General features: G+C 41.3%; 1 protein-coding gene and 1 long non-coding RNA gene across 2 annotated transcripts in view; one reads left to right on the forward strand and one right to left on the reverse strand.

Moving 5' to 3' along the window:
• Window positions 1–18,010, reverse strand: part of rai1 (retinoic acid induced 1) — a 47,569-nt gene extending 29,559 nt beyond the window's left edge. Inside the window, exon 1 of the mRNA XM_072559196.1 lies at window positions 17,875–18,010. The gene's annotated coding sequence lies outside the window, so the exon portion shown is untranslated. The remainder of the gene's footprint in view (window positions 1–17,874) is intronic.
• A 1-nt stretch (window position 18,011) lies between these two features.
• LOC140464304 (uncharacterized) lies at window positions 18,012–26,607 on the forward strand. The gene is made up of 3 exons (XR_011954903.1): window positions 18,012–18,216; window positions 25,576–25,643; window positions 25,759–26,607. It is a non-coding gene; the product is annotated as an uncharacterized lncRNA (long non-coding RNA).
• Window positions 26,608–27,480: the final 873 nt, after the last annotated feature.

A 27,480-nucleotide genomic window follows, 5' to 3' on the forward strand; every position in this document is an offset into this window, starting at 1 on the left:
TTGTGGATGAATCTACACCAAATGGACTGCAATGGTTCAAAAAGGCAGCTCACTACCCCTTCTCAAGGGCAACTAGAGATGGCAAATAAATACTGGCTCAGCAGTGATGCCCACATCCCACGAATGAATTTTTTAAAAGTTACATGAGTTGCAACAACAATTCACTCCTTCTCTATCATTGATTTACAGTTCTTTGGTTTAGTCCCCAATTCACTGATGTATTCTACCTGCACAAATATGTTTTGTTTTTGATTTGAAACATGCTCCCAACCTTTCCTTTGTTAGCCCTTTGTTCTTTATATACTTATGAAACATCTTTGGGTGTCCCATGATTTTACCTGATATTTTCTCATGCCCTCACTTTCCGAATTTTCTTTTTAACTTTGCTCATGCGCATTTTTTATACTCTCGACTTTCTTACGTTTTGAGCTTTCAGCATCTGACATAAACGTCCCGTTTGCCATTTCCTGCTCTCCATGTTCCTGGACATTCAGAGACTCTCACCAACTTTCTTAGTGGGAACACATTTGGTCTGAACCATCCCCATTTTCTCCTTGAATGCCTCCCACTGCTGTGACACTGATTTACATTCAGGTGGTTAATTCCAGTCTTATTTTGCCAAATCACAGTTCCATGTAGTAAAAGAGGACCACACCAATTTGAAACTTGTACTCCTGATCTTTGCCCTTTTCCGTAACAACATTAAATCTAACTCAATTATGATCGCAATCACAAAAATGCTCATTCTAGTTAATATGAACTTGATTGAAATGCCTACTTTTACCAGCAATATTTTCTGCATTTATCAGTAATTTGCCGATATATTTACTCTCCAATCTCATTGTGCGTTGGCATCCATGATCAGTCAGACTGCTGTTTTTTAATTCCTCGGTTCAACCTTGGTGGGCTCATTTGGCGATTTTTCTAGCAAAACACCCTACTCACAGCTGACAGAATTTCTTTAAGTATCATTTATAAGCCTACCACAATTTTTATCCTCACTCTATTCCACCCGAAAATCCTATAATCAGGAATGTTTACCGCTATGCCTGCTCTTATTAAAGCTTTAAGTCAGTAGTTCAGTTATTAAATCACATTTTATGCCCTCAGTTTGCCTTACTCACTAGCCTGTTGCATTGAAATATACTCCACTGATCACTGAATGTTGACAGCTTGTCTATCGTCTACTCTTTGTTCTTGTTGCCTTTCACAATCATTTCAGCTTTTCTGCGCTTTGACTCCACTTTGCTCATCTCTCTCTCTCCAAACTCCACTGACAGACACCCAGCAAGGTGGGTAGTTTCTACAAACAGTAAAATCAAGCTTCCTCATGATGGTATTGGGGTCAACACAGTTGATGTCCAATCTAATATAAAACAAACAACTGTGGATGCTATGCATCTGAAACAAAACATTGACAAATTGCTGGAGAAACTCAGCAGGTCTGGAAACATCTTTGGAGAGAAAACAGTCAATGTTCTGAGTCCCATTGCTCTTCATCAGGACTGATAAATACCATTATTTTCTAGTTGTTATGGTGAAGACGGGGCTGGGGGAGAGGTGAGTGAACAGGTGGAGATGCCACTGAGAGAGAAGGGAATTACTGATGGTAAACCAGGAGAGAAGATGAGCTAAATAAATAATAATGAGGGCTAGAAACAGGATAGAATGGGTAAGCTCTGCTGAACACAACCCAGATCACGACAGCTTTCGTTGTGGGGTGGGCAAAAAAACATGGAAGGACATAATCAGGCTCTGAAATGATTGAATTTGATGTTGAGTCCTAGAGGCTGAAAAGTCCCCAAGTGAAAGAAGAGATGTTGTTCTTTAAGCTTGCACTGAGGTTCATTGGAATACCACAGCAGGCCTAAGACAGAAATATTGGCTGCCCCACTCAATGCTGTCTTCACTTTTTCCTCAGCTAGTATCAGTTCTAATGAAGAGCCACTGGAGTTGAAATGTTAACTCTGTTTTCTCTCCACACACGCTACCAGACTTGCTGAGTTTCTTCAGCAATTTCTGTTTTTGTTTGAGGTCAAATCTATCCAGTTTGTACAGGACCTTTCTACCTCAGGAAGATAAACCCTTCCACAAGACCACAGGACAAGGAGCAGAGGTAGACCTCTTGGCCCATTCCGTCTGCTCTGCCATTCAATGAGATCATAATCCTCAAGTCCACTTTCCTGTCTTTTTCTCATAATCCCTGATTCCCCTACTGATTAAAAATCTATCTCAGATTTGAATATTAGTAATGACTCAGCCCAGATAGACCTCTGTGGTAACAACTTCCACAGTTTCATTACCTTCAGAAGAAAAATCCTCACCTCTGTCTCAAATGAGTGTTCCCTAGTGCTGAGATTATGTCCTCTCATCTTTGGCTCTCCCACAAGGAGTAACAGCCTTTATGCATCTAACTTGTCAATCCCCGAAGAATCTTGAATGCTTCAACATGGTCTTTTTTCATCCTTTAAGCTCTAATGAATTTAATAATCTCTTCTCATGTCCAGAATCAGCCTAGCGAGCTGGACTGATTCTGGACTGTCTCCAATGCCAGTCTATCTTTCTTTAAATAAGGGGACTGGGTATGGGTTGACTAGGGCATTGGATAGTTTCAGCAAGACCTATTTTAATACTTCATTGAAATAAAGATCAACATTCTATTTGACTTCCATAGCACCACTAAACTTAAATGCTAGCTTTTTGTGATTCTTGTGCGAGGACCTCAGAATCCACTGAACTGCAACTTTCTGACATCTTTCCTCATTTAAATAATATTGTGCTCTTCTATTCTGCCTGCCAATGTGCATAACCTCACACAGCCTTCATATAACCTTTCCTGCTGCACCATTTCTCCTCCCATACATTTAGATACATTATTCTTCTATTTCTGTGCTCACAAGCACCTGGTACCAGAAGTAATCCTTAGATTACTATCTATCTCCCTTTATAACTTCATCCCTAGCTCCCTCCTAGAAACCTACAGGTGCGTCTCTCTTTTCACCTTTGGCCAATATGGGCCCATCAACTCTGGCTCTGCTCAGCCCTCAAAGATTTGTAGTTACTCATGACATCCTTGATGGATGAAGGCAACGTATCAGTCTGGAATCACTTCTGCGGCTGCAGAAATGCCTGCTTGCTGTTTAACTATTACAGGACTATTTACCTTTTGTCCTTGTTCTTCCCTCGCTATACAGCTGAGCCCCTTGGGGGACTTGGCTCTTGGTGTACTCTTCAGAAGGAGTATTGCCACTACCAATAGTTAGAAAACAGAATGTACTACGTTATTGTTGACAGATCACAAACTGCTGAATGATCACCTACTGAATTATGATGTCCACAAAGCTTTCACTTTGCATTTACAGATGCAGGCCAGAGAAGCTCCAATGTTGTTGAAGCTCCAAAACTCAGAACACAAATTCCTCCAGCTGATGACATTCCCTGCACATGTAACTGTCTAGGACATAAGAAGTAGCCCCGAGTTCCCAGATAACACCAGATGTGCATTCCACGGGACTGAGGTGTCAATGTTATTAGAATACCAATTACACTTAACAGTAATAAAAACGAAGATATAAATAAAAACTTAACACTTAAAATGTCACAGTTTTTTAAAACTCATTCCATTTTTCAATTCTTTGTCTTAGATTACAACTTCAAAAATAACTTTTTGATCATGCCCTCAGATTTCTTGGTTTCTGTTTCTCTCTGCACTGATGTTGACAGCGTTCTTTTAATTTCTAACTGATTGACCTACCACTGCTCCTGATCCCCTTGGCCTCTGCCCTTCCCTACATTACAGCTTACACCTTGGTCTGTTCTCATTACACACCCTCTCCTTTGGGTCTCTATTGGAGCAGGTATGTGGAAGAATTGTCCCCCAGTGGACAGAAGAGGGATTCTCCCTCACTTGATTGATGGATGAGGCAATATCATCCCTTCCCCAGTGCTAGGGGACTGTGCCCACGCCCCCTCCCTGCCACTGACGCACAGAACAAAGATTTCTACTCCTCCCTTCTGTGGATAAGAAGAGATTGCCACTTTGCTCCAGAGAATAGAGGAGGGACTGACCACCCAACAAGTGCATGGAGAAGGGATGACCCTGTTCCCCCGCTTCCCCCCCCCCCCCAATACTGTGGAGAGAGGAATGCCCTGCCAGTGGATGATTGCCCCATCCTTCAAAAGGACAAAGGAGGAATGGATAGCGAATGGCCCCAACGATGTACCTAAAAATGCTACAACAAATCAAAGAAAGTACAAAATTCCACAATAACCAATGTTGCTCACTTCAGATATACAACATCAATAATTGGGAGAGCACACATCCTCCCTTTCGTTGGCTTTAGATCTTGAATTTCCTTTCTCTCTGCGTTTGGCTACTTATCAAGTCAGAAATTTCCTTTTTCTCAATAATATGATCTTGTTTTAAGCCTGTACAAACATCACTCTCTTTGGTTTTCCTCAAGAAAATCAGTCTTCACTTGCATCTTCCCTCAGTCTTCCTTCCTCACACTCTATCTCTGCATATGTTTCTTTCCTTTATAACCTCCATCTATATAACCTTATCACATTCTCTCACTCTTGCATTCTTCTCACTTTAAAATTCTGCTTCTCCCTCTTGTTTCTCTTCCAGTATCTTAATCTTTGACATGTGCCCATACTTTATGCCTATCATGGTCTCTCATACCCTGCTTGCCTCTGATTTGCATTTTTTCTCATACTTTCACTACCCATCTGTTGTCCTTGCTCTCTCTCACTCACTTGGTGTCTCCACATTACTACATTTGAACTGCTCTTACATCCTATGGATGCTCCAGGAATATCATCTCTTCCTTATTATCCTGCTGTGTGCCAGAATAGAGCCATCTGTTAGATGTAATCAAATCAACAACACAGAGACAGACTTACTCACTGATGGGAGCGTGTTTCTCCTTCCATTGCAATCATACTACAAACAGATTTACTTCTTTTTCTTTTAAACCCTGAAAGTCCTTGAAACTTTCTGGGCTAGTTTCACAGTTCACCATTACTTATAACGAATTCCTAGTCAGTGACTGTAACTGAGCTATTCAGGAGAAAGTGAGGACTGCAGATGCTGGAAATCAGAGCTGAAAAATGTGTTGCTGGAAAAGCGCAGCAGGTCAGGCAGCATCTAAGGAGTAAGAGAATCAACGTTTCGGGCATAAGCCCTTCTTCAGGGATTCCTGAAGAAGGGCTTTTGCCTGAAATGTCGATTCCCCTGCTCCTTTGATGCTGCCTGACCTGCTGCGCTTTTCCAGCAACACATTTTTCAGCACTGAGCTATTCAGCACCATTGTTGGGCCCTCAGTGGCCGTACATGCATCTTTTCCATCAAAGAAATATAGATAATGATTATGATTTTCTTCTCTGTAGCCCAATGAAGCCAACTCTGATGCCCATCCTACTGTCCTGATTGAGATTAGTTACCTCAACTGGAGATGAAACCGTAGAGGCTTTGTGGACTGTATGATAGAGGACCAAATGAGCCAAAACCTTGTACTTTACCATTAGGAACAGCGTAGAGAAACAGCAGAATCATCATAACACAAACTTTCAAAGAGGATTTCCGTACACATGAGGTAGGTTTACACAGTAGTGCTTTTGTCGATTACCTTAAATCTGTGCATTCTGATTATCAACCTTCTTATCAGTAGAAACAGTTCGTCCTTATTTACTCCATCAAAATTTTTACTAAATTTGGACACTTCCATTAAATCTTCTAATCCCTACACTCAAGGCAACAATTCTAGTTCTCTTTCCTCTCCAAATCCTCAACAGTTTCCAGAATATATGTCATCAATAACACCAGTAGCAGGGTTATGTTGCAGGCAGCTTTACTGAGAGGGAAGGCAGATAAGAGTAGTTCAGCAGTGCACATGCTGTGTCTCACTGGTCATTCCTGCACTGGGATAAAGGGAATATTTATCGTAAACTAAATTACAATAATTAAGGTCCAATAATGTCAGCAGCATGAGTCACAGAACTGGCAAGAAACCTTTGAAGTCACACACACACACACAACACACACACAACACACACACACACACAACACACACACACAGTTAACAGAGGGACCTCAATAAATAATTTATGTTTTTGTCATAGAAAGTGTATTTTTCTTAATGAAAACAATGAAGTTACTAATGAACCAATAAACAGACCAAACCAGGTCAACTTACAAAAGAATGCATTTATCAGAAGCTGGTGACCAATGAGAGAGCACATAGCTACTGAACAGGCGTCTTACTACCTTTCCTGAGTCCAATAACATTAATTGAAGATCAATGTTTGCCACTTTAGTTCCTGGAATGTCAAATAATCAAATCAGTCATGATTTTATTGAATGGTGGAGTAGGCTTGAAGTGCTGAGTGACCTACTCCTGCTACTAATTCACATTGTTTGTGCGTCTGGATCACCACTAGGGTTTACAACATTTTAGAAGTCTCCAAAGACAAATTTGAAGATCACTGCTTTGAAGAATACCTGGGAGCAAATTTACAAGAGATTTCAAATAACGTTGACTTTCCATTTTCTTTGAATGTTTATGTTCATTAATTTTAAAAGCATAGGAAAGATGGCTCTGTGACTAGTAACAAACGGTAGGAGTGCATTTGGCAGGGCAATTGGACGTTAAAGGTGACGAGATTAAATTTTCATTTTCTGACTTCTGTAAAGCTGAAATCATCCAAACATCTCATGTCCTTGTCTAACATACATTAACTGTGTTCACTGACTTAGATTAGCTACATGAAGCAAACTCTTGATCTTAAGGGTCTCATCTTTGTTTTCAGGTTCCCCAATGACCCCCTCTCACTTTAATTTTCACTAGTCCTCAGATATATTTGCACTCTTCCAATTCCAGTCTCTTAAGCAAACCCGGTTTTAATTATTCTATTATTGGCAACCACCCCTTCAACCACACAGCCTTAAGCTTTGGAATTCCTTCCCTTTGCCACGACTTTATTTTTCCTCTTTAAAACTCTTCCACAAAACCTACCTCATCGACTAAGCCTTTATTCATCTGCTTTAATATCTCCTTTGTGGCTCAGTATCAAATTTTGCTCTTGTGAAACACCTTGAACCAGTTTATGATGGCAAGTATATACAATTTCTATTTTCTGACAATAGTTCATTGATCTGCAATGTTAACTTTGATTCTCTCCCCATAGATCCTGTCTGACCAGATGTACCTTTCAAAAAATTCCTTATTTTCATTTCATTTTCAGCATCCACACTATTTTGCTTTTGCACGATTTGTTATTTTAGTTGTATAGATCTAGAGTTGCCAGCTCGAATCACCCCCATGTCTCTTGTCTTATTGGCAATATATGTTTCAGAAAAAGTTGAGGACTGATATATGTCTAGAACTAATGGACATTGCTAAGAAAATCCAACCATTAATAATTCACCTGAAGAAAAGCAAAGACAACCATAATAAATGATGTGGCTGTTTCCATGGTGATGCGTCTTCAGGGAAATCTCAAATTGTCTCTGTCAGGGAAAAGGATTGTTATGGGACATGTCCGATATTCTACTAAAAACTAATGTCAGTTTATAGTATTCCTCTGAACACAACAGAAAAGCAAAAGGTACCTGTTCTCCAACCCTCCAGGATTGTCGAGGAATGAATTATTAACACCTCTGATACTACTATAAGCAACCCAAGAGAAAAATCATAAGGGAATTTAAATATGGTGTATATTGTTCCAATTTTCTTTGAACTTACAGCACAGAAACAGACCAAATCTCATCAATGACACAAAGACCTAGGATTTTAATTGAAATGGGCAAATAGGGAATGGAGTCGAGAGTGTGGTGCTGGAAAAGCAGAGCAGATTGGGCAGCATCCCAGGGCAAAACCCCTTCATCAGGAATAGTGAGTCAAGGGAGTGGAGAGATAAATGGAAGCGGTGTGGGGCTGGGGGAGAGTAGCTGAGAGTGCGATAGGTAGATGGAGGTGGGAGTAATGGTGCTAGGTCGGAGAGGAGGGTAGAGCAGATAGGTGGGAAGGAAGATGGACAGGTAGGGCAGGTCATGAGGGCGGTGCCAAGTTGGAGGGTTGGAACTGGGATAAGGGAGGGGAAGGGAAAATGAGGAAACTGGTGAAATACACATTGATGCTTTTTGGTTGGAGGGTCCCAAGGCAGAAGATGAGGTGCTCTTCCTCCAGGCGTCAGGTAGTTAGGGTTTGGCGATGGACGAGGCCCAAGATCTGCATGTCCTTGGTAGAATGGGAGGGGGAGTTGAAGTGTTCTGCCATAGGGTGGTGGGGTTGGTTGGTGCAGGTGTCCCAAAATGTTCTCTGAAGTGCTCTGCAAGTAGGCATCCTGTCTCCCCAATGTAGAGGAGACCGCATTGGGAGCAATGGATACAATAAATGACGTGTGAAAGTGCAGGTAAAATGTTGATGACTGTAGAAGGCTTCTTTGGGCCTTTGGACAGAGGTAAGGGGGAGGTGTGGACAGAAGTTTTGCAATTCCTGCAGTGGCAGGGGAAGGTGCCGGGAGGGGAAGGGGGAGGGGAGGGTGGGTTGGTGGGGAGGCGTGGACCTGACAAGAGAGTCGTGGAGGGAATGGTCTTTATAGAAAGCAAATTGGGGTGGGGAGGGAAATATATCCCTGGCGGTGGGGTCCGTTTGTAGGTGGCAGAAATGGTGGAGGATGATGCGATGTATACAGAGGTTGAAGGGGTAGAAGGTGAGGACCAGGTGTGTCCTGTCCTTATTGTGGTTGGAGGGATGGGGTTCAAGAGTAGAGGTGTGGGAAGTGGATGAGATGCACTGGAGGGCATCATCGACCATGTGGGAGGGGAAACTGCGGTCTTTTAAAGGAGGAGCCATCCTGTGTGTTCTGTGGTGGATCCAGTCCTCCTGGAAGCAGATGTGAGGGAGGCGGAGGAACTGGGAATAAGGGATAGCATTTTTACAGTAGGTAGGGTGGGAGGAAGTGTAATCCAGGTAGCTATGGGAGTCGGTGGGTTTGTAGAAAATGTCAGTGCTGAGTCGGTCACTGTTGATGGAGATGAAGAGGTCCAGGAAGGGGAGGGAGGTGTCAGAGATGGTGCACGACCATCTCCATCAACGGTGACTGACTCAACACTGACATCTTCTACAAAGGATTGCTACTTGGATTACACCTCCTCCCATCCTGCCTCCTGTAAAAACGCTATACCTTATTCCCAATTCCTCCGCCTCCGCTGCATCTACTCCCAGGAGGACCAGATCCACCACAGAACACACCTCCTTCTTCAAAGACCACAATTTCCCCTCCCACATGGTCGATGATGCCCTTCAGCACATCTTATCCACTTCCCGCACCTCCACTCTCAAACCCCACCTTTCCAACCGCAACAAGGACAGAACACCCCTGGTCCCCATCTTCCACCCCAACAACCTCCACATACATCGCATCATCCTCCGCCATTTCTGCCACCTACAAACGGACTCCACCACCATTCCTTCCGCAACTCCCTTTTCAGGTCCACACACCACCACTGCCACCCCTCCCCCACCCCACCCCAACCCACCCTCCACTCCTGGCACCTTCACTTGCCACTTTCCACATCCAGAGTTTTATCTGCACTTTTATACCTGTCATTTACTGTATCCATTGCTCCCGATGCGGTCTCCTCTACATTGGAGAGACAGAATGCCTACTTGCAGAGCACTTCAGAGAACATCTCTAGGGCACACTCAACAACCAACCCTACTGCCCCACAGCTGAAGACTTTAACTCCCCCTCCCACTCCACCAAAGAAATGGAGGTCCTGGGCCTCCTCCATTGCCAAACCCTAGCCTGACGCCTGGAGGAAAAACACCTCATCTTCCACCTTGGGACCCTCCAGCTACACAGCATCTATGTGGATTTCACCATAGTCACAGAGATGTACAGCATGAAAACAGACCCTTCGGTCCAACCAGTCCATGCTGACCAGATATCCCAAACCAATTTAGTCCCACCTGCCAGCACCCGGCCCATATCCCTCCAAACCCTTCCTATTCATATCCCCATCCAGATGCCTCTTAGAAGTTGCAATTGTACCAGACTCCACCATTTCCTCGGGCAGCTCATTCCATACACGTACCACCCTCTGCGTGAAAAAGTTGCCCCTTAGGTCTCTTTTATATCTTTCCCCTCTCACCCTAAACCTATGCCCTCTAGTTCTGGACTCCCTGACCCCAGGGAAAAGACTTTGCCTATTTACCCTCTCCATGCCCTTCATAATTTTGTAAATCTCTATAAGGTCACCACTCAGCGTCTGATGCTCCAGGGAAAACAGCCCCAGCCTGTTCAGCCTCTCCCTATAGCTCAAATCCTCCAACCCTGGCAACACCCTTGTAAATCTTTTCTGAACCCATTCAAGTTTCACAACATCTTTCTGAAAGGAAGGAGACCAGAATTGCACACAATACTCCAACAGTGGCCAAACCAATGTCCCGTACAGCCGCAACATGACCTCCAAACTCCTGTACTCAATACTCTGACCAATAAAGAAAAGCATACCAAATGCCTTCAAGTTTCCTCATTTCCCCTCCCCCCACCTTATCCCAGTTCCAACCTTCCAACTCAGCACTGCCCTCATGACCTGTACTATCTGTCCATTTTCCTTCCCACCTATTTGCTCCACCCTCCTCTCCGGCCTATCCACAATTATCCCCACCTCCATATACCTAACACACTCTCAGCTACCTTCCCCCCCGTCCCATTCCCCGTCCATTTATCTCACCACCCCCTCAGCTCACAAGTCTCATTCCTGAAGAAGGGCTTTTGCCCGAAACGTCGATGCTCCTACACCTCGGATGCTGCCTGACCTGCTGTGCTTTTCCAGCACCACACTCTTGACTCTGATCTCCAGCATCTGCAGTCCTCACTTTCTCCAAAGAGGACTTGGAGACCTATACTTAGCAATATACTTAATATTAAGTATTAACTACAGATTACTATACTAAACAGATGCCATACCTTGCCTTTCATGTAGCAGCAAAAGGATCCAAGACACTATTCAAAAACAGGAGAACGTTTTTGGTGTCTTGGGTGAACAGTAAGTTTTTATTTCATTTATCTTACTTGTCCTTAACTTTAAAACTTTCCTCCCTTGTTTGATTTCCCCACCAGGGAATTACTCCCCTACTGGGGAATACTCTGTTGACTCCATGAAATTATTCTAATAGTTTAAACATCTCATTTGGATCACCCTTCTACACGAGGGAATGAAAGATACTTTTATGCAATATAATCATTTTATAATTTTAATCCTCCAGGGCCCATCATTCTGGGTTTAGGTGTCCCTGTTAATTATCTCCCATTTGCAGCCCATCACTGTTTCTCTCAATTTTGTTAACCTATTCTTTTCTTTCCTAATTCTGGTTGTATTTCAATTTCTTTATGATAACTAGAACCTAATTAACAACTTGGCACATGGTCCAGAGTATTCTTTATCCTTTTGGAATGCCTCAAGATTGATTTGTACTAGAGATATCCCGGTAACTACTCTCTAAAATGTTTCTAATGTACTTTTATATTGCTAATCATGAAAAATAGTTCTGTTTTCTTGTTTAGCTTCAACAGTTTGGCCTTGTATGTTTTATTTTTAAGATGTGAGAAGCTGTTGTGATTCTTTCACTAATTCTGTTGATGCTGGAATGGTTCAGTTACTCATCAGCTTTCCAATGCTCTCATTAAACAGCTAAAGGTGAGTCTGAGTCCTAGTTCTGGCAACACCTCCTATCCCTTATTAGGTCACAGGAACACATCAGAGGCAGGAGTGAAATGGACTCAATGACAAAGGTTGAGAGTGTGATGCTGGGAAAGCACAGCAGGTCAGGCAGCATCGAGTAGATGAAGGGCTTATGCCTAAAACGTCGACTTTCTTGCTCCTTGGATGCTGCCTAACCTGCTGTGCTTTTTCTGCTGACTCTGATCTCCAGCATCTGCAGTCCTCACTTTCTCCTCCTCAATGACAGAGGTGAAAACTAAAATGGAGGAAAGCCCAAAGTAAGGCCCAGCAAATTTAACTTATGAGTCAGCAAATTGGCCCTTTAATGTGTGGGTTTCAGATTTAAATTGTTGGAATCCTTCCTCTCATTCACAGGGATTGGCACTGATGAGGGTGATGTGAGATTCCTGAAGGTAGCACTGTGTCTGTAAAATCTTGTGTTCATCAAGGGGAAGCTCTCTACTACAACATTTTGACAGAAAATCAAGAAGCAGAAATACTCAGTTTCTAAGTTATTCTACAATTCCACCCTCTTTAAGCCACATTAACATTTTTCTGGAGAGGCTGGTTGTGCACCAGAGTTAATTATAACTAAAATTTAAGAGGTAGGAATATTGATCTGTATGCTTTTTATACTTCGCTCTCTTATCATCCCCAAAATGACCAGTGATTAACTTGCATGTACAAAGTTCACGTGGGGCGGGGTGCAGAGGGGGATGTGAGAAAGTGGGCTAAGAATTGATGAGGATAATGTGATATACATGGATTTCCAAAAAGCCAACAAGTAGATTTGTCAGCAAACTTGAAGCCCATAGAATAAAAGAGCCAGTGGCAGCATAATATTAGCTGAATAGTGGTGAACTTTGTTTTTGTAGTAGAGGAAGGTGCAGATAATGTTAGCCAGGTTCAGTGTTAGGATCACTGCTTTTCTTGATCTAGATTAATGATCTAGACTTGGTTACTCAGGGCACAATTTCAAAATTGCAGATGACACTAAACTTGGAAATGCTATCAACTTCGAAGATAATTGATAGACATCAATGAAGGCACAGGCAGGCTGGGGAAATGTGTGGACACTTGGCAGATGAAATCTAATATTGGGAAGTCTAAACTTAGAGATTTTGGCAGGAAGGAAAGGAAAAGTAATATAACATAAAGGATACAATTCTAAGGGATTCCAGGAGCAGAAGGACCTCAGAGAATATATGTGCAAGTTGCTGAAAGTATCAAGGCAAGTTGGGAAAGTGGTTAATAAGATAGCCTAACTCTTAGGTTTGTACATCAATGTAGTGTACAAAAGCAAGAGAATTTTGTTTAATCGTTTTAAAGTGCTGGATCAGCCTTAACTGGAAAACTGTGCTCAATTTTGGGCACCAAATTTGAAAAAGGCAACCAAGAGAAGATACAGGAGAATGATTTTGAGTATGACAGATTCATTAATGAGCACAAAATGGCAAACAGCTGATCTTTTTGAAAAAGATTGAGGGGAGATTTGTTAAAGGCGTTCTGATACTGAACTAGGATGATTGGCAAAAGAAGCAATGGTGATATTAGGAATAAAACTTTTGTTTTACTCAGTAATTGGATTTGGAATATACTGCTTGAAAATGTGATCAGGTCAGATCTAATTGTGGCTTTCACAAAGGAATTTGATAATTATTGAGGAGAAAGATTTCCTGGGCTATGGGGAAGGGGAATGGACACAATGGCTGAATCTTGTCATATTTTGGCAAAGTTACAGTATTGTTGAGTTTCATGGAAGGTTTCTCTGAGGGGTCTATGCAGTTTTCTCGTGTTATTGCTTCAAACTCACCACATTAGCTAGCCTACTACCTCTTTATAGCACCCCTCGTGTCAGAAGCTAGCTGCATTCTATTACTTGCTGTACCAAGTTAAAAATCACAACACCAGGTTATAGTCCAACAGGTTTAATTGGAAGCACACTAGCTTTCGGAGTGTCGCTCCTTCATCAGGTGACTATCACCTGATGAAGGGGCGACGCTCCAAAACCTAGTGTGCTTCCAATTAAACCTGTTGGACTATAACCTGGTGTTGTGTGATTTTTAATTTTGTACACCCCAGTCCAACACCGGCATCTCCAAATCATGACTTGCTGTACCAAGGAAGTTTCCAAAGCAGGGATATTCTAAAACAGATCAGTATTTCTAGAAACATGTGATCTTCAAAAGGCCGTTGTGTGCCCAGAGAGGCTATGTCAGATACTACAACCCTGCATTTGCCCTGGATTTGGCAAGCTTTGGGAAACTGGTTTCCTGTTTTTCGGACAGACAACTGGAGATCCTGATGGATCGGTTTGTGGGCCTGAAGGACATCCTCTTCCTCCAGGACCAGTAGAAGATGCCAAGCCATCACTGCATGCCAGACTGGTCCAAGATATCCATTATTTTTGAGGTCTCAGCCATCCAGAAGAATGCCCAGCAATGAAGGAAGAAGGACATCTGCCTTCTCCACTCTGCCAAGTAAACATCACCATCTGCTCCCTGCTACCGCGCACTTTCTCTATCTGCTACAATATCCACTGACCACCAAGGCTCATGCTCTACACCTCTTAATATTGCTTGCAGCATCTGGTCTCATGCACTCTCACCTTATGAATTCCTGTCCCAGACTACTAATGCTGCATGTCCTCTGCTCTGCCTATTCACTTGTTCAGAACATCTCTCCATCCTTCCCAGATCTGCACCAGCATAATCTTCCTTACTTTACTGCCTTGTGGTTTAAGGCAGGGACAAAAAGAATGTGATCCCACCAGCTCTAACTGAAGGGGCTACTGCAACAAGGCAGGGATGCTGTGAACATCCAGGTAGGCTCAAATGAGGAAGTATTTAGGGAGCAAATGTGCAACCCTGAGATGCAGCCTGGTCCAATCACGATTTGGTTGCCTGACCCTGTTCATAAAGTGTCCTCGCTGCAGCACTGCAGTGATCATTGCCAGTGCAGCCCAAGGTCCAGCTTTAAAGTGCAGCAGCATACTGTGCGCAGATCAAAGAGGTGTTGTGACGATGCAGTGGCACATGTACAGGAAGGGGCTTATAGCTGCTGCACATTGAGTGTGCCTTGATAAGTTGGTGCCAGCTGTTCAAGATGGAGGATCGGAAGCAGCAAGCAGGAAGCTGAAGTTGACAGGTACCCACCCTGGCTTTCGTGTCAGGAACTGTCAACATCTAATTTCCTTTCAGCAGGTGGATGGGTAGGAAGCTGCATATTATTGAAGCAAGTTCTGTAGTTAATGTAAACAAGCAATAATCCAACTTGATAGGCATCTCATCGTCATCTACCGTGAATCTTGCCTGGGTGCCCAGGACTCTGTTTGAAAATACAATTCGGTTGCTCTTGATGTCAAGAAAGGCCTCAAGCATTTCTTTCCACGTGATCCTCTCGATTTCTCTAGCTTAACCTACGTCATTCAAGGCTGTGTAAGATTCAGCCAAATGGTGAAAGGTGGCTTTCTGCACTGTCACTGTTCTATTAAGTGTACTTTTTCCTTGATAGCAGGTTCAGCATTTTCTCTAATTCCTGGATAAAAATGTTTTTTTCTGAATTCCGATTTTGATTTCTCGGTGACAAGTTTTACATTGATGGCCTTTGATTTTGCTCTTCCTCACAAATGGGAATATCGCCATCTACTCTATAAAGCATTTCACAATTTAAAAGGTCACAAATAGGACACCTCTTTACCAAGTTTCAAAATAAAACAAATACAGTTGTGCACGCAACAAAAATAAATGGAACCACTCAAACTCCTCAATGGCTTAATTATGATACTGAGGCATACAGAACAGGAAGATCCCTGGCTTTATCCACACTCAGTGTGAGATTTGCTGGTCTTAATCTGTTAGGGGATGCTACAGTTGCTGACAATGATTCTAGACTGGATGAGGTGGAGGTGGGGACAGAGATCAGCTAATGTTCACTGTCCAGTGTCTCTCAGCCAGGATGAATTGCAATTCCTTCCACTGTCTGTTGCTCACTGCCTGAGTTTACACATTGTGAAAGTTGGGAATTCTCTAGTCCAAATGGGTATGAATTGTTACTCAGTTGCTAAGTATATCCAAGACTGAAAGCAAAGAGATTTTTAGAATAAAGAGATAGGAAAATTGCAGGAAAATGGAGGTGATTTAGCAGAAAAGGCTTGGGGGCATGTAAAGTCCTTTCACTTTTATTTCTTATATGCTGTAATAGCTGTTGAGTGTGGATGGTCATTGACCTCCATCTTGGCTCTCCTTCAAAACCCTTCCATCCCTATGAGTGAACAGAGTGAGAAATTAGCAGAATAATCAGACTGCAGTTTTGTATGAAGATTCAAGTACAGGAACAAGGATGTCTTGCTGCAATAGCATTGGTGAGGACACACCTGGAATATTAATCTGCAGTTTTGATCTCCTTATCTGAGCAAGGGTGTTCTTGCTACAGAGGGAGTGCAGCAAAGGTTTACCAAATGGAGTCCTAGGATGGCAGGACTGACATATGAGGAGAGATTGAGAAGGTTAGGGTTGGATTCACTCGAGTTTAGAAGAATGAATTGGTGCGGGGGGGGAGGGGTGTTGCCTCCTAGAAATCTAGACAGGTTAGATGCAGGAAGGATGTTTCCAATGGTGGGGGAGTCAACAACCAAGAGTCATAGCTTAAGGATAACGGGCAAAACTTTTAGGACTGAGTTGAGTAAAAATGTCTTCACCCAGATAGTAGTGAGCCTGTGGAATTAACTACCACAGAAAGCAGTTGAAGCCAAAACATTGTGTTTTCAAGAAAGAAGCATATATACCTCTTGTGGTTAAAGGACCATGGTATGGGGCTGGAGGCAGCAGGATTAGGGTATTGAGCCTGACGATCAGCCATGATCATGTTGAATGGTTGAGCAGGCTCAAGGGGTTTGAATGGCCTATTCTTGCCCTATGTTTCTATGTTGTAATGGAGAATTTCCTTGTATGAAGGATGTTGAAAGCCAGAATACAATCTTTAATTCTGCTAAAACCTTTTGGGGCGGGGGAGAGAGGGCGAATATTTGTCAGTCAGGATGGGTCACATGAGCTTTGAATTTTGTCATCAAACTCAGCACCCAAAATTCTTACACTTTAAGAACAAACTTGTGCCTGTCATTACCTCAGGATGGACCAAAGCACCTTACACTAAATAGAAACTTTTTTCAAGAGTAGTCACTATTGTGGCACAGGAAATGTGACAACCAAATAGTGCACAGCAATCTCCAAACAAAAACAAAAACCAAATCATTTTATTTTAGTGATTAACTATTGGTTAAAGGGTAACTTTAAGCCAGGAGAGGGAAGAAACACCTTCAATTAATTAATGGCTTTAGAAACTTATTTATTGACCTGAGAGGCTGAATTAAACCCTTAGTTTAACATCTAATCCAAAATACACTACACCTTCAGCAGTGTTTCATTTCCTCAGCGCTGGTATTGAAATGGGACTTGAAACCTCCGACAAGAATGGTTTCATTACCTTTCAAACACCTTCCTCAAGTTTTTAAGCTTTGCTACCTTAAAAATTCTGCCTGAGGCAATCCATTAATAGTTGACAGCCAGTCCTCACACTGCTCCCCAAAGTGAATAACACCATTTATAACACTAGATAGGCAGAACTGCATTGGTTGCGTTTCATCACCTTCTAATTCTAAGGAAAAACACTTGGTTCATTCTCCCAAGTCCCACCAGAGAAAGTGACATAGATAAGCTCCAGGGTTGTGCTTTGGCAGGCCCTATGTAATATTTCGATCTGTCAAGTTAATAAACGACTCTGCATTTCTTCAACCTTGTGCACTGTTCCAAAAGCAATATATAACATTAACATACACACATGTATAATATATAAAATTGACTGCTTACATAAAATTCCTCCTCCCCTCCATATCTCTGCCAATGCTTCTTATGACAGACAGTTAACACTTTAAATCGGGGGGAAAAATAATCTGTGGGCTGCAATTTGCATTGCCAGCCCTCTAGATGCTAGTAGACAGGCCACCCTATAAGAGCTTGTCTGTATACACAGCAGTAGAGACTGCATCAACCAACAGCAGTCAGCAAAGGGGCCTCTGCTGTTCAAAGACACGCCAGAGAGAGAAGCATTGCAGAGAAAATTTAAAAGCCAAATAGACTTACATTGGATGTTGTCTCCCTGTAGTTCTAAGCAAGATTTCTCCCATCACACAATCCTTCCCCCTGCTACTCTTAAAACACATTAGATCCTGAAATGAACAATGTCGGGGGGCTGAAACGAGCAGCTGGTCCCTCTCAGTTTCCCTGTTGCAAGAAGAAATCGAACATCGAAAGCATGCGTTAGAGAGGCAGGAAAAACAGCTAACGCTGGCTACTTAAGACATGGTCTCGGAGACGCCGATCCAGATGAGGATCGTTTCCGATTCTCTCCGACATACCCTCCGCCTCCCCTCCCCCATCTTCCGAGACGCATTAATTCCCAGCAATTCTTTGCCCCCGCCCTGGGTAGGTGCTTTTTTTTTGTTGTTTGTTGCGGGCACTCCTAACAGCTTGCAAGATTTACCTGCAGTCATTTTCTGCTTCCTAGGTCTTCTTTATCTGTTCCACAGGGAATGTGTGTGTGTGACAGAGAGGGAGAAAGAGGGAAAAGACAGGGAAGTGGGGGAGGAGGGAGTTGGTGGTAGAATCCAAAAAAACACAATCCGGATCCTTCAGAAATCCAGAGAGAGAGAGAGAGAGAAAAATGCAGAATTTTTATTAACTCTTCATTCTTTCTGCGCAATCTCAGCAGCCATGTTGTTCCAACTCTCAGAAAGAGAGGGGAAAAAACAGTTAAAGACCAATGGCACCTGGATGGATGGGTACTAAGCACTGAGGTTTACCCAGTGCTGTATTTTTTTCACATGGCTAAGTCCCAGATACCTCACAGCTTGGGAAGGGGGAGGAGGTCCTTATTGAAGAGGTACTTCCTCCTGTCAGGTAGACACACACTCTCTCTCTCTCAGTGTCTGTTTAAGATGCAGTTCAGTGTCTTGTGAGCTGGCTGCCCCACAGTCTGCTGTCGGATTGTGCTGGGACTGTGAGAATGAAGAGGAGGAGCTCAGTTCAGACCCTGCTCCCAAAAGCTGGTCATCCTTGTGCATTTTTCTTTTTTTTTTGAATGAATTATAGATGATTTAATTAGAAGTACAAGGCCCCGTTAGATTTGTTGATCATTAATCCACTAGAACTGCATTTGTTTAAAATGCTAATGGATGCCCTTATACGGGTGGGGGAAAATGGGATTTGTTGTGTGTAAAAAGATACCTTGTCATATTTTCCAAAAGTTACAATTTATCTTTACTGTGTACTAAAAGAAGCATCAATTTATTGGAGGGAGGCAGATGTAGTTAGTGTTGATAACATAATCCTGTTTCAATATCAAAATCCAAAAGCCTAAAATTCTTCATTTATGCAATTAATACAGAGCAAAATAAAACACTTCCCATTCACATTCAATTCAAAGGCATCAAACCCCTTCCTAATCACTCAAAAAAGTGTAAGATAAACCAAACAGCTGCAGGCCAGTCAGTGTAACTGCAATGGTGGGGAAACTTACAGAAATAATAATATGGGACAAAGTGAATGGTGATTTGGGCAAATGGGTTAATTAAATGAAAGCTAGCATAGACTTATTAAGGGCAAATACTGTTTTTCTGACTTTTTTTTAATGAGGCAACAGGGTTAAGCTGTTGATGTACTGGACGTGGCTAGAAGACCTGAGCAAAGTTGGAGCACGAGAAGTGCAATAAAAGGAACAATAGCAACATAGATATGAAGTTGGCTGAGTGGCAGGAAACATAGGGTAATGGTTAACTACTGTTTTTCTGGCAGGCGAAAGGTTTACAGAGGAGTTCCCCAGGTCAATATTACGATCCTTGCTCTTCCTGATACATTGTAATGATTCAGATCTTGGTGTATTCGGCATAATTTGAAGACAACATAAACTTGTAATTATTGTGAACTATGAGGAGGATAATGTAGAACTTCAGTAGGACATAGGCAGGTTCGTGGAATGAATGGACCAATGGATAGATTAAATCACTGAAGGTAGTGGAAAAGTTTGGAAGAAGGCATATGGAATCTTGGACATTATCTACGGGGCAGAGAATACAAGAGCAAAGAAGTTATGTTAAACCTGTATAAAATACTAGTTTGGTCTTAACTAGAGTATTGTGGCCAATTAGGATATCACGCATTAGGAAAGACATGAAAGTATTTAGAGGATGTAAAAAAAGTTCAATGAGAATTGCTCAAGGATGAGGAACTTCAATTATGTTGATACACTGAAGAAAGTGGGACTGAGAACAGAACATTGAAAAGAGACTTGATTGTGCTATTCAAAATCATGAGGGATCTAGACAGTAGGTAAGAGAAATGTGGAAGGATTGTAAACTACAGGGCACAGGTTTCAGGTAATTAGCAAAAGAAGCAATAGCAACATGAGGAACTGAGAGTGGTTAAGAGCTGGAATGCACTGTCTGAAAGTGTGGTAGAGGCAAATTCAGTTGAAGTATTCAATATGAAATTAGATTGATATGAAAATGGAAGAGTCTGTAGGGCTACTGGGATTAGATGGGGCAGCAGTATCAGGTGAGTTGCTTCTTTGGAGAGTCAGCAAAGATACAATGGACTGAAGGGTCTGCTTCTGTCCTGTACGCATTCTACAATGGTTATGTGGTTTACACATTCCACTGGTAGTACTTAACCAGTTGAATGTGCAAACCTGTACTACAGGATCTCCCACAATTTAGGTTTAAAGACAATCTGAAAACTAACCTGAGAAAATTGTAAGCAGGATCCCAGTACATGAGTTGAAATCAATCTTGGATAGACTCAAATAGATGAGTTTCTGTTATCAAGTGATTTGAGGTTAACAGAGTCAATTGCCTTTGGAAAAAGCAAGAGTAGTGCCTAGCTAAGCCTCCATCCATTCCAACATTGACTTCATATGCAGTATTTATTATTGTTTATACAACTGAGTCTCTAGCTTGACATGTGAAATGACATTAAATTGGACCATATACTAGTCTTTTCATTTGCTGAACAATCATTTCCTGAAGTGATTCAAATAACAGTGTATGCTCTCAACTGAAAAATGGCCGCCATGATCCCTCTACTCACTTGCAGTTGCACTCATGATGTCAGTATAACATTAAATTTTAAACTAGTTGGAAGATCTGAGAATCTTAGCACCAATAGTAATCAATCTGTAAACTTCTTTGGTCCCTGGTTTCAATTAAACTAAAGCAGATTAATTGTCAGACAACACTGCACCAGTCATGCCATTTAACAGTCATCGGAAGAACCAGTTTGAAACAAAATTTTCAGACGGTTTATACATGGTGTGCACCAATGTTGTGTTTTCCCAGATCTTGCGATCAGTTTAAGATTTAGTGTACAAATTTTTTTTAGTTTGGTTACTTAATTCCTATGTGGAATATATTTAGCGCAATAGACGTGGTCATTTTTTCCACATTCAGTCAGGTGCAACTGTCTTATGTTTTGCACTCAACTGCAACTAGTTATGGCATTGCACATGATGGCAGCTTTAAAATATATCAAAAAATGTTTTGCATTCTGATCTATTGTCCCAAATTCAAAAGGATCAAATTCTTTTGCATTCGCTCATATTGCATACAATTCAAATGAATAGAATCCATTTACTTACAGCCATTAACGAAACAATGGAAGGAGATGTTGACAGTGCAATCAAATAGCATTTATTCAGCAACAACCTTGTGTGCTGATGCTCATTTCACATTCACCCCACTTGGCTCCAGACTTAATCCCAGCCTTGGTTCAAAACGGAAAAATAGTTAATTTTTAGAATTGAGGTGGGAGTGACTGACTTTAACATCAATGCAGCACTTGAAAGAATGTGGCATTAAGTAAACTTACAAAGCTGAAGTAATTGGGAATTGACTTGTTGAAGTCAAACATACCTTAAAGATTGTGATTATTAGAGATAAACCATCTCAGTCCCAGATCATTGCTTTCGGAAATCTTCAGATCAAGAGTAGAATTCTGAGCCAACCATTTTCAATACTTCATCAATAACCTTCCTTTTGTCACAAGGTCAGAGATGGGGATATTCACTAACAATTGTACTATGTTCAGTTTCATGTACAACTCTTCCACAAGTAGCAAGACTGGACAACATCCAGAGACATCAATTTCCTCTCAGTTCATACCCACTATATGAAATTCTAGTGACATTCAGTCTTGTTACATAGAATTCTAATAGATCAAACACTTTTACATCTGCTTCTGGACTAGAAAAAGGGCCTGTTTATGAGGTTTTGACTTTTGATTATTATCTCATTTATATTAATAACCTTGCATTGCTTTAAACTATCAGTCCACAAATCCTATTTGCTTCATATAATATGAGACAGCCAACTAAAACCGCATTTGTCCATTTCATTAGTTCAAGCTTAAACATGGTCATGTTAGAAGGACAGGAAAATTGCACAGGAAGATAAAATAATTTTCAACAATTAATTACTATCAGATACAGTTTGACTAGGAAAGAATTGTAATGTTGGCAAGGACACAATGGGCCAAATTATTCCTTCAAGGCCTAAAATATTTTGATATATCCAAGTTTGTAATATAGGTATTTTCTGATCAGTCTGTTCAGAAGAGTTATTCTACATCTCTTTGGCTGGAAGCTGATTTATGGTACTTAATTCCCACACTGGCTCAGGATACCATGAAGGACTCTCCTTCTCAACATCCCCCTTACTTAAGGTATGATGATCTTCAGATTAAACCACTACCAGTCATCTTCTGTTCGGAGAAAGCAGCCAGTCCTGAGGTCTGGCAAGACTATGGCAACTTTATGGATTTCTGGTTAAGGTGGGAATTAAACCTGGGACTGGTGGCTCAGATGTAGGGACACTCCCACTACTCCACTGAAGCCCTACTGTTTGCAATACATTGTTGCTATTGAAAGAGCTACAACATTTCTTATTACATCACTTAAAGCAGAAATATTAATTTGTTTGGAAGGCAATTAAATGTACCTCTGGAAACAAAAGGAATTGAGGAGATGATGAGCATAGGACCAGTTGGAGTTTCAAGTCAATTAAGAGAGGCAAACTCACTTCTATATTCTCAGATTCTTAGTTTTGCTTTCAACATCAGAGTAAGAATCAAGTAATGTGGTGTTTGTAACACCATGCTACGAATTGCACATTAGTTACAAATAACGGGATATTGCAAGTTATTCCTTCCTGATTCCTCGTAAGGTTTTCAGGCTAATATCGAAACATAGAAGATAGGAGCAGAAGTGGGCCATTCAAACTCTTGAGTCTGCTCTGCCATTCAATCTGATCATCAAGTTCAATATCCTAATCACGTCACCCTCACCCCTACTCAGATCCTTTAGCCTCAAGAGGTATTTCTGCCTCCTTGAAAACACATAATGCTCTGGCCTCAACTACATCTGTGGAGGTGAATTCCACAGGCCCATTGAACTCGGTAGAGTAAATCTGTTTGGAGAAAAACCATTACTATTCTCTGTTAGCATATCTGAGAGAGAGAGAGAGAGAGAAAAAAAATGAGGTGAGAGACTGAGAAAGAAGTAGACCCTTATTTTCTCTTGGGAGCAACAGACTGCAACTATGGGATTTGCTTTGACTTTGGATAATTCTGTTTAAAAGGGGATAGTGTCAAACAGAGAATATTCTAACATCCAATGTTGAGATATGTATTAATACTAATTAGATAATGTTGAATGAGATATTCTGAATCTCTCCCTTTTTAATTTCCATTTAAATCAATCAATCTCAGTGAGTTATATAATGGGCAGATGATCCAATAATATCCATTTTATACTATCAGCTGATACAAAATTGTCCTTTTTGAACAATTACCCATAGTTTTTCAGTCAAAAACTTAGGTCAAAACTGTCCTGAAAGGTAATTTAAAATAATATATTTTTAAAAACTTTCCTTAAAGCCAATGACACAGATAATAAAATAGTTTCACAGCAAACGTAAATCTTAATTTAATTTCTCCAATTCCTGAAGAGGAATTTTAACCATGGGTGATAGGACAAGTTAATTCATTTTCGAACTTTCAAGCAGAAAATCATGGTTAAACAATTAATAACATTGCTTTGTTTTTGAAATATAAAATACGTTCGTGTACTTCTTGCCATTTACTGCACATGTTCAATACTATTTCTAATCAACATGGATGACCATCTTAACCAATTTTCATTTGCTTTTCCTTTGAGAGCTCTGAGATTTGGACAGTTACAAGTGCAAGCTCAGGACCAATGCAAAGATGGTATCAGCCCTAGCTCCATGGGCAACTATCTCACTGCTGGGTTAGAAGAGTATATTTTCTAGTTTCACTCTTGTAACTTGACCATGTGTCAAGGTGGACACCCCAGTACAGTACAGAAGGAAAGCTGTTGGTTTTCAGATCAGTTGGTAACTGTCTTCCCTCTCAGCTGGACATAAAAGATCAATGTCAAAACTTTGAAGAGGAGTAGTGCTATTCTGAACAATATTTATCCCTCACAGGAACAATGAAATAGGTTATCTGGTGATCACATTGCTGTTTGTGTGAACTTGTGTAAATTGGCGGCCACATTTTCTATGTAATAAGTGTTTACACTGCAAACGTGCTTAATTGATCATTAAATGCCTTGGGCCATGCTGAGATGGTGAAAGTTGAAAGTACTTTTTCTTCGATTTCTTCCTTCCAATTTTTTAACAGGCATTTGAGTCCCTCAGATTGTACAATGTCCAGTCAAATCTCTTGACCAATACAAAATTGTAATTTAGCTGTTTGCACCTTTCCACGAATGTTCTATGTCACTGTCGTGGAATTTGATCCAGTGACACAATTTTTAACTATTTAATTAAAGCAGCCCATTTCAGATTATGGAATGAGCTGCCAAATGAAGTGGGGGAGGCTGGTACAATTACAACATTAAAAAAGCATCTGGATGGATATTTGGATAGGAAGGGTTTAGAGGGATATGGGCCAAATGCTGGCAAATGGGACTAAATTAGGTTAGGATATCTGGTCAGCATGGACAAGTTGGATTGAAGAGTCTGTTTCCATGCTGTACATTTCTATGACTCTATAACTCCAAAATGTCAAGTTCATATTTTGTGGACAGCTTTCTTTTTAAAAGAGTCCAGTAACAAAGCTGATTATAAGGCTCAAGGAGAAATTCATTTTGTAGACACTTGACTAAAGGAGTTCACTTCTTGGGGGGCATGGTGGCTTAGTGGTTTTAACTGCTGCATCACAGCACCAGGAACTTGGGTTTGATTGCAGTCTCGGGTGACTGTCTGTGTGGGTTTCCTTGCACATCCAAAGATGTGCTGGTTAGGTAGATTGGCTATGCTAAATTTACCATGGTGTCCAGGGATGTGTAGTTTAAGTGGATTCACCATGGGAGGTCTGGAGTTATAGGGATAGGGCAAGGGTCTGGGTGGGATGCTTTTCAAGATTTGGTATGGACTTGATGGGCTAACTGGCCTGCTTCCACACTGCAGGGATTCTATGATTCTTCCTTAAATACCCCACTTTGAGATTTTAGCTGGTTGTCATTCTCTCAAGCTGCCAACTTTCTCAATGACAAACTTAAACAGTTGGAATCATGCTTTACAACCAGCATTCAAGTAAAAACTTGGCAACCTTAGATTGAGATACAATTAAATTAATGGAAGTATTGGATATCCTTGGGGAACAAGACAGTGCCCCACTGGTATTGACTTGCTTTGGCTTTGGTAGCTGCCAACTGGCTTGTTAAAATCATGTATCCTGGTTCTGTATTGACTTATCTAACCTTCACAGGAACTTGGTAAATCAATTGAGATGAATTCTACCAAAGTGTTTAGAAGAAAATGATGGATACCCCTGAGGTAAGATTCACAAATCTTACAGCATAGAACAACACTATTTAGACTATTGTGCCTGTATTAGGAATTTGCAAGAACTAATAAATTAATATCACTTTCTCTGCACTTTCCCCGTCAGAAAATCTAAGGAGTGAAGCCGTCAACCACCGAACGTTCAGCCTTTGAATCATGGAAATCCCAGGTTTGCATCCTTGCCCATGGCTGAGGCAGAGAAAATAAGAAATTCAGTCCAGCCAATTACCATCCCATCAGTTGAGTTTTGGTCATTAGGATAGTTTTAAAGCTATTGACAATTAAACAGCACTACCCCATTGATAGGTACTATCAAAAGGCATTTACTCAACAATGACTTGCTCACTGATGCTTAGTTTGTCTCCAACCGGGAACACTCAGCTCCAGACCTCATTACAGCCTTCACCGAAATATAAGCAGAAACTGAATTCCAGAGATGAGGTGAGAGTTGACTGTCCATGACATCAGAGCAGCATTTTATGGAACATGGCATCAAGGAGACTAGCAAAACTGAAGTCAATAGGAATCAGAGATAAAAGTTTCTACTGACTGGAGCCAAACCTAGCACAAGGTAGCTGGTTATAATTGTCATCTCAACTGCATGATATCAGTGAAGGAGATCCTCAGGCCCGTCAAGCTGTTTCATCAATAAACCTTTCTCTGGTCAACATAAGGTCAGAAGTGGAGATAGTCACTGATCATTGCACAGTCATCATTACCATTCTTGACTCCTCACATAATGGAGAAGTCTGTGTCTGTCTTCCTTGATAGATTTCTACTGGACCTCTTAGCAACAAAGCTGAGAACTGTCAATCCATGGAACTATGTCCTAAATAAAAGACAGAGCTTTCACAATTTCAGGATGTCCCAAACCCTTTGCAGCCAATTGAAGACTTTTGAAATGTAGTAACTGTAGCAATGCAGGAAACTCAGCAGTCAACTTTCGAGAATAAAATCCCACAGATAACAATGTACCAATGTCTTGATCACCTGTTTTAGTGATTGAATGATAAGTGTTAGCTAATACCCTGTGAAGAACTCATCTGCTCTTTTTTGATTTGGAGTAATTATTGGGACCACCAGAATGACTGATAAAACAGCTGCCAGCACTTGTACACATGACATCAGTTATTTAGATTAGATTCCCTATAGTGTGGAAACAGGCCTTTCGGCCCAACAAGTCCACACCGACCCTCCGAAGAGTAACCCACCCAGACCCATTTCCCTCTGACTAATGCATCTAACACTATGGGCAATTTAGCATGGCCAATCCACCTGATCTGCACATCTTTGGACAATGTCAGGGTTCAGGATTTGTCTTCACATGCAATGCAGATGTCAACAAGTTCTATGTGGAGTGATGACAGTGTCAGATGGTGTCATATTAAACTCAGGTCAGTGGTGAGGAAGCTTCTAGATTATTTGGAAGAGAACTAACAATCACATGGAAGAAGATGGGTTGATTATGAAGTAACAACACAAATTTCTAAAGGAAAAGTTGTGTTCAACTAACTTGCTGGAGTTTTCTGAAGAAGTAACAGAAAGGCTTAATGAGGCCACTGTTTATGTGGTATGCACGGACATTGAAATCATTTGATACAGTGCCGCAATACAGACATGAGGAAAGTTATAGGCCATGGTATAAAAAGGATAACAGCAACACGGATATAAAAGTGGCTGTGTTAGGAAATAGAGTAATGGTCAATGGATATTTTTCAGACTGGATGAGGGTTTGTTGGGGAATTCCCCGGGGTTGATATTGAGACCATTGCTTTTCCTGATCTACTTCTTGACTTTCAGGGGATAATTTAAAAGTAGCCGATGACAT

The sequence above is a fragment of the Chiloscyllium punctatum genome, chromosome 40, assembly GCF_047496795.1.
Source record: "Chiloscyllium punctatum isolate Juve2018m chromosome 40, sChiPun1.3, whole genome shotgun sequence".
Lineage (NCBI taxonomy): Eukaryota > Metazoa > Chordata > Chondrichthyes > Orectolobiformes > Hemiscylliidae > Chiloscyllium > Chiloscyllium punctatum.